The sequence below is a fragment of the Mustela nigripes genome, chromosome 2, assembly GCF_022355385.1.
Source record: "Mustela nigripes isolate SB6536 chromosome 2, MUSNIG.SB6536, whole genome shotgun sequence".
Taxonomy (NCBI): domain Eukaryota; kingdom Metazoa; phylum Chordata; class Mammalia; order Carnivora; family Mustelidae; genus Mustela; species Mustela nigripes.
Genome location: NC_081558.1, coordinates 128517277 through 128526409, shown reverse-complemented (window position 1 = coordinate 128526409; position 9133 = coordinate 128517277).

The window sequence follows — 9133 nt, the reverse complement described above, 5'->3', positions numbered from 1 at the left end:
ATCGGAATGGCATTAAAAGTATAGATTGCTCTAGGCAGTATAGACATTTTAATGCCATTCCGATCAAAATTCCACCAGTATTCTTCAAAGAGCCAGAGCAAATAATCCAAAAATTTGTATGGAATCAGAAGAGACCTTGAATCGCTAAGGAAATGTTGAAAAACAAAAATAAAACTGGGGGCATCACGTTACCTGATTTCAAGCTTTATTATAAAGCTGTGGTCACCAAGACAGCATGTTACTGGCATAAAAACAGACACATAGACCAGTGGAACAGAGTAGAGAGCCCAGATATGGACCCTCAACTCTATGCTCAATTAATCCTCGACAAAACAGGAAAAAATATACAGTGGAAAAAAGACAGTCTCTTCAATAAATGGTGCTGGGAAAACTGGACAGTTATATGTAGAAGAATGAAACGACCATTCTTTTACACCGTACACAAAGATAAACTCGAAATGGATAAAAGACCTCAATGTGAGACAGGAATCCATCAGAGTCCTAGAGGAGAACATAGGCAGTAATCTCTTTAGTATCAGCCACAGCAACTTCTTTCAAGATATGTCTCCAAAGGCAAAGGAAACAAAAGCGAAAATAAACTTTTGGGAATTCATCAAAATCAAAAGCTTCTGCACAGCAAAGGAAATCGTCAAATAGACCTATTACTGGGGCCTTTAAGATCCTCCTTACTCTGGGTGGTCCCTACTAATATCTCCAGTTGTAGTTAATGATGATATCTAGTATTGCTATACTCTAGTCACAATGACTCCACCAGGAATCTCCATAACTAAGTACTTCCATACTTGAGACTTTGGCACTTGTTCTTTTTGCCTTCTTTGAATGTTTTTTCATTCAGTGTTGCCCCTTGGCGGGTTTATTTTCAAATGTCACTATTAACTCTATTCACTCTATTTACAGAACTTAGAACATTGTAAAACTTTCTTGTTTATATATTTAATTTTGTCCCTCATTAGAATATAAGCTATCAGAGGAAAAGCCAATATCTCTTGCTCACCACTAGGTCTCCAGCAGTTGCCAGGCTATCCAGTACACACTAAGGATAAAATAAATATGTAAATTATGTATTGATGAAATTAAGATTATTTACTTTGAGCTGTATACTATCTGTATTATTAAATATAGTTTATATTGCTTTCCTCCACAGAGGCCTATTTTTAAAGCAAGATTCACCTACCTAGGCAACTAACATAAGATGGTTTTGGATGGAAAATGTTGATTCCACTGGTAAGATTCTGTTTCTTGGAGAACCTTTTTTGATATGTTCTTAGATATGGTCACCATCTCCTCCAACATCAAGCTTTGTTTCTCTATTTCCCTGACTTGACATCAAAGGGCCTTTCTAATCCTGGACTACTCAGGGAGAAGAATATGTGACACTTGGACCAAAGATTCCTCTCCAAAGAGTCCTGCTATATCCCCGTGCACAGCTCCACCCTGAACCCCCATGTCGGGTTTCTTACCTGTGAATTTCCAGATGTTTGACTTTTACCCCTGGATTTTTCAAGGCCAGACAAATCTGAAGTTTCCCTTCATGTTTTATCTTCCAGAACAAAGATGTTTTACATATGAGACAACCACACAATGGTCACTATCTTTTCAAATCTGATCCAACCCCACTTAATTGTCAAACATTCTAAATAACTTTTCTTTTTTTTTTTAAGATTTTTAAAATGTATTTGTTTGACAGATAGAGATCACAGGTAGGCAGAGAGAGAGAGAGAGAGAGAGAGAGAGAGAAGGAAGCAGGCTCCCCGCCGAGCAGAGAGCCCGATGCGGGGCTCGATCCCAAGACCCCAGGACCATGACCCGAGCGGAAGGCAGAGGTTTCAACCCACTGAGCCACCCAGGTGCCCCTCTAAATAGCTTTTCAAAATGAGTAATTTATACTAATTTAAAAGTAAAATAAACACATTCTCATTGGAGGTAAAGTCATGCTAAGGAATCGTCATCAAAATCCTGGCCTCTGAGTGTGGCTACCAATAACACAGCACTGGATGGAGCTGACTTGTTAGAAATGATGTCAAATAAAGATTATTGATAAAGATCACCTACAGTAAAAATACTGGCTACTCTAAGAGAAGTAGCCTAATCTTCTTGTGCAAAAATTATTTCTTTCTCTCTTCCTCATAGGTTGCATTTGAAATGTCCAGAAAAGTTTTTTTTTTATATAGAATTGATTAATTATTTAGGAATTTTTGTGTAAGTGTGTGTCTTGGGAATTTGATCACTATCAACATTCAAAATATTTTTAGGACTTACTAGCTTATAATAATTTAACAAGAATTTTTAAAGTGACCTAGATATTGTTACAGATGGTTGTGCAATCTTAAGAGTCATGATTTTCACATATGGACATTCCTTTTTTTTTAATTTTTGTAGGACTTTTCAATGAAGGAGAGGTTGCAGAAGTGATGGTCTGAAAATGAAGTCTTTGTTTTAACTAAGAGGAGTAGAGTCTTTTCAAAAACTTTGAGTTCCTCAGATTAATATGAATATGTTTTAAACTGTTTTTCATTGATTTCTTTTTTTTTTCTCATTTTAACTACAAATCTGCCTAACATGTTTCATGTATATGTATGCATATGTATGTATGTGTATGTGTGTGTATATATATATATATGTGTGTGTGTGTGTGTGTGTGTGTGTGTGTTTTAACAGTGAAGATAAAAATGTAGACTATATAGAAAAGTTTTTCAAATTGAGCACCTGGGTGGCTCAGTGGGTTAAGCCGCTGCCTTAGGCTCAGGTCATGATCTCAGGGTCCTGGGATCGAGCCCCACATTGGGCTCTCTGCTCAGCAGGGAGCCTGCTTCCCTTCCTCTCTCTCTGCTTGCCTCTCTGCCTACTTGTGATCTCTCTCTGTCAAATAAATTAAAAAAAAAAAAAAAGTATTTCAAACTGAAGATCTTTCAAGTATGTCATTTATCACTACCTTTCTAAAATAATAAAAAAGTACATATTTTATCTACATCTGCAACAACAGAACTAAGTATTAATGAAGATCTTTCCAGTCTCACTCCAGCCAACGCATTGAGGCATTTCAATAAGAAAAAGCATATATCAACACAAACAGGAAGTGTTTGGTTTCTCACTCATTTTGTTTAAATCTTTGTCATCTGTCTTTTAGCTCTTGAGTCAGTGTATAAATATAATGAACAGATTTAAATGCTCAAGTGTGCCAGAGGCAATAAGCAATAAGCATATTTAAAAGTGAAAAAAAAATACAATCAAATGACTTAGTAGAATCAGCTCTTTACCCTCACAATTTTAACTTAATCTTTAAATAGAGACAGTCATTTGATATATCTGTTCCTGCTGAGAGAAAACACACTGCTATATATTGGCAAATACAGAAAATAAACACTGACACTGATCTTTTTTTCTGTAGAGATTACAATTACTTGTAACAATTTCATTAATAAATGCATTGAATGGCTAAATTTTCCTGAGCATTTATTAAATGACTGCCAGCAAACTTAGATGTATTTAGATGCAATCACACATTTAATTATATCAAAAATCTGATGTGAATACTATCACTGACCATGTTGTATAAAGGAAATTAAATTTTGAATATATTAAATAACTTTAACACCACTGAGTTTACTCAAGTATAAACTCAGGTGGCCATCATTGTAATCACTAACTGAATATGTGCCACACATTTTTTTTTCATATATTTACATAAATCTAGACACTTTAAATCTAAACACATCTCCTTGGTGGTATGTTTTGTATATTCACACTACTCAAGAAATATTTAAACAAGTATATACAAAGTGCCCATTATATGCTGGGCATAATCTAGATGCTAATGATACAGCAGCTAAAAACAGTTGTGAAGGTTTCCATTGTCTTTGTCTCCATTCTCCTAAATAACTATTCTTCTCCCATTTTACAATACTTCTTCCTTTTAATAATTTTACTCAATTTTTTTTTAAAGATTTCATTTATTTATTTGACAGAGAGAGGTCACAAGCAGGCAGAGAGGCAGGCAGAGAGAGAGGAGGAAGCAGGCACCCTGCTGAGCAGAAAGCTCGATGCAGGGCTCAATCCCAGGACTCTGAGATCATGACCTGAGCCGAAGGCAGCGGCTTAACCCACTGAGCCACCCAAGCGCCCAAATTTTATTCAATTTTAACTCATAAAAATTCAAATATAGTCTCTTCTACCATCAATCACTCTTAAATTCTGAGCTATCCAGAGTAATAAATATCTATCTGCATACTTCTACTGCAGATCTTGTCCTCCATCTTGCAAGCTCTCCTTCAGACTTGGCCAGCTGTCCAAATTGTTCTCCACTGCTATGATTCAGTATCTATAACAGGTTTTCTTTCCATTCAAAATGGATGACCAGTCAATACTCATGGTTCCCTCCATTGGGAAGAGCTCTTCTCACAATATGTTGAGGCCATTCCATACACCAAATCAATCCATTCATGAACCAAGCTCTGAATTCATCTTCCTACACTAGCAGATCATTAGGGAATCTTCACAGTATAAATGTAAGCACTCTTAGACATTGACTTATGAGGTGTTTGTGCAACAGGGGTAGCTGATATGAAAGTTCAGTGCCATCAACACATGCAACAGCCTTTTTTTTTTTTTTAATGTAGGTATGAATTTAAAGTGCACACAGGGAAGGGGAGAGGGAGAGGACAGAGAGAATTTCAAGCAGATTCTGCACTGAACATGCAGTCCCATTTGGGGTTCAATCTCATGACCCAAGATCATGACCTGAACTGAGATCAAGGGTTGGACACTTAACCCACTGAGCCACCCAGGTGCCCCACATGCAGCATTCTTATATCCCCTGATACTGCTCAGGTGTATCCAATGTATACCACTTCATCTCATAGTGGACTATTCAATTGCTTCTGGGCCTACATGACCTATGATTTGGCAAATGTGACAATAACCAGCTTATAATAGGCAGTTCTGGCCACACTTGATATACCATGGTTAGGCTTGCTGTCAGTGTGAGGGTCCAGCAGGATGTCAGAAGCTTTTTTGAAAATTATATAAATCTCTCATATATATATAACAGAATTCTGGTAGCCTAAACTACAATTTCTTCAAGGATACTCTAATATCATATGATCATATTGGATAATATTGCTCAAAGTAGCAAGGTCTTTTGTACTATAGCCTTGATATACTGTAGAGCCTCCACTCAGAACTGTCAGTCCTCCAGTCTCTGGATCTGAGTAGAATTCTTGGTGTGAAATATGCTGTCTCCAGAACCCCAAAAGTCTTATTAGGCACTGTGGTACCTTTTTTGTGCCTGGGGAACAAGATAAAATGGTATATTCTTTACTTTAGATGAGATTATGATTTATTTACACCTTTTGGGGGACATGTGTCAACTAAGTCGTCTATTGCACTAGCTTTCCTCTGGCATTTTAGCTTAATGCCATTGATAGAGAAGCCCAGTGTGATATTCTTCAGAATGTACAGTTGGTCCAGATCTCTTTATATTATGACAGAGGGCAGAAGAGTTACCTTAGCTCTGAGGGAAAGCTGTAAATATATACCACTGGACTTTCCAAGTGACTGTCCACTGTTCATAATCCTATTTTTGGATAGAGATAAAAACATGCTCACCATATCAATGACCCAATATCCTATCACACAGCATGTGGGGCTGTGTTATCTGCCGTCTGCTGTAGCAATGATCCATCATCTGGCATAGTAGCTACAACTGGGACTACTTTCTGTTTTAGATTTCAGGGGTCTGCTCTCATCTACCAGCTCAGGAAACCCCACCTGAACTCCTTACGTCTTTAGTAATAACATGTATTTCTTCCACCCCTTTAAGGATGTGGTATGTTTTACATTATTATATCTGTGAAGAGGACAGTTTTAGGAACTTCCATTCCACACAATGATAGTTCTCAAATGGATGCACTAAAAAGTGTTGGAATTTTGCCAAGTATCAGCTATGTCAGTTATACTTTAAGCAGCTGGGGAAATGACTACAAGGTGAGTCCTTAGATCCTATAAACCCACTATAAGCTGGACAAAGAGCAGGCTCTATTTATTAAGAGTCCAAATATTGTCCCTTTTAACTGGGAGGTCATAATAACATATCGAGTCTATGGATGTCATTGGTAACTTGATCAGTGTTGGCACTGAATCCAACAGTTTTGAAAGTATTCTCTTTTTGTCTCGGTGTAAAATTCCCTCAGTAAAAATGATCATAGTTTCCAATGGGGGAAGGACTGAAGGAATAATTTCCATATATAATTGCTATGGAGTTGCAGGTTTGTTTCTTCTGGAGTTCTGACTATTCTTTTAGTCTTGGGTTTTTGGTCCAAAAATTGGTTCAGTAAAAAAAATGGTGCAAGGAATTCTGCTTGTCTTTTGAGTTGTCTGCCCTGATCACCCCCTCTTCTCTTCCTTCCTGTCTTCCCTCCTTTCTTCTTTCCTTTTTTCTTTCCTCCCTTCCCTTCCTCTTGTGTTTCCTTCCCACTTCCCTCCTTCCATCCATTTCTCCTCTCTCTCTTCTTCCATCCCTTCTCTCTCTCTTTCTCTGTCCTTCTCTTCTCCCTACTCTTTCTTCACTTGTTGATTTCTTTTGAACATAGAGTTTGAGTAATAACCTTGTCAGCAGCTCATCTGTCTTGCTCTCAGGGAAACTCTGTTCTGTTAACACATTTCATAACTCTTGGCAAACTGGTTCCCATGGCTTTACTGTGACCTGTCTGCTCGTTACAATAATTACATTGACCTGACTTCTGGCCTTCTGATGGTTAAATGCTACCCATACAACTTTTTGTTGTTTATTTTTTTGTTTTTGTTTTTATTTCCTGTTAGGAGGTGAACAATCCAGCTCCAAAATTCCATGTAAGTGTCTTCCTTTGGTAACAATTCTGAACCATTTCTAGGTTGGATTCCCCAGGAAATAGAATCTAAAATGTATATTACCATATAGGAGGTCTATTAGAGAACATTCTTGGATTTTCCTCTGAAAGGAAAGGGAAGAAAGAATGAATGTGCAAATAGACAAATTAAGGAGTCTCAGTGGAAACCCCACAAAACGCTATGAGGAATTCTCAAGATGGAAGAGTGGTAGCCTTGGGCCAGGTGCCTCTCTTCACTTGAAGCAATTCCTGAAGGCAATTACAGTAGAGGCTGGGCAACAAATCCTCCATTCCTATAGGAGATCTATGAAAATCATAACATCTGCCATACTATTTTATCTTTAATATTTTCTCTCCCTCCTCTTCTTTTTTTCTTCAAAATTTGTCCCTTCCTCGTTTGGATTTTGCTTTTAGGAATAAAAAGCCAGAAAACATTGCCACAAACCACCTCAAAGCAAGAAGCACAGGAATTATTAGTTGCTTGAACATGAGAAGGGAATGAAGGATATGTACAAAGAAAACATAAATCATATCCCCAGAGTCATATGCCATATTTAAGTTCCTAGTCCACATTGTATTGAAAGAAGAAAATTAAGTTCTGGTAAACCTCCTGTCTTACACTAAACACAGGGTCAAACTATCTTTCTATATTTTTCAGCTAGAGTATGCTCAGGAACTTCCAGATAATGAACTTAATCATTGATTATTTAAGTTAAAAATTCTAACCACTTGTTATTTGTCTGGCCCTGGACTAGGTGCTAAGAATTCAAAACTGTGTAAAAAAGAAAGGCATCTGTATGATACAATTTATTTCTGATGTAAAGATAAATAATAACAAAATAACAACTTTAAAAAACAAAAATAACAATCTCAGATTATAGTAAATTATTTGATTTAAATAAACTGGGTAGTGTGATAAAGTATAACTTGGGAAGATATTTTAAATAAGAATAATTTAATATTAGGCTACCCATAGTCAATATTTTAATTTTTATTGGATTAAAAGTTGTTTGTGATCAAGTTCCAGCTTGCTCTTTATGTAATTGTTTTATTTCTAAAGTTTATTTTTACTCCACTTTCAATTATTAATGGAAATAACTGATATATTATTATTTAAAGAATTCTAAACAATGATAATTACTAAACAAAAGAAGTAGAAATTGATATTTTCGTATGGAGAGTTTTTATTGCTTTGTGGGTTTTTTGGTGTGTTTATCACTTTTGCTTTGTTTGTTGTTTTATAGTGGCCACTCCCTGAGTCATTTTTATTATGCTCCATATAATTTATCCTTCCTGTCATGGTTTGGCTGTAATCCTGTCATTACTAGGTAGTAAAATAAGAGGAATCTTTCAACATAGCCAACAGAGGTAATCTTGAAATAAATGGATGATATAAATCCCAAGATATGGAGAACAACGTTAGTGGTCACTGCTTTCACTCTTAAACTTACTCCTAAAGAAATGACAGTCTATAACAATGCCTAGTATTCGACAAGAGAAATAGAATATAAACAAAAACTCAGTGACATAATGTTTTCACTGTTTTAAGGATGTTAGTATTTCTATGAGATGAAGTAAGGATTTTTCTGAAAATTTATATTTGAGTCAACATAGAATTTGTATGTTTTAACATGTGACAAACTTTATTTCATTTTTTCTGTTTAAAAATTCCCACATTAATTGATTTTTTGCTAAAATATCATCTAATGAGACTATTACACATTTAAAAGAACAAATTTTTAACACTTCACAGTTAGCCCATTATCATTTTCACACTTCTACTACTTAACTGTAAATGTTAATGTTTAAAGGAAAATAGTCTTATTAAAATATTTTTCTTATTAAATAAATACATTGTTCCTCACAGGCTTTTTTCCTTAGCAATTTTTAGACAAATTTACCTTTAATGTGATTGTTTTATTATAAAAATAAAGCATATATGTAATATGGGAACTACTAGGGATTGAGTATAAAACTAGACTATTTTAACTTTTGTGTAAATTAGCCATAGAATGATTAAAATTAGTCATAGAATGATTATTATTTATTTAGAAAATATACATCCCATAAGATGGTAAAAGTAAGGTGTGATTATTTTTATATAGAGGGATCCCTTACATATATATGGAAAAATATTTGTTTAAAAAGTATAAACTATACATTTAGATATATGGACATATACACATTGGGGTTTTATTGCTTTTTTTTGTTTTGTTTTTTGTGTTTTGTGGGGGTTTTGTTGTTGTTGT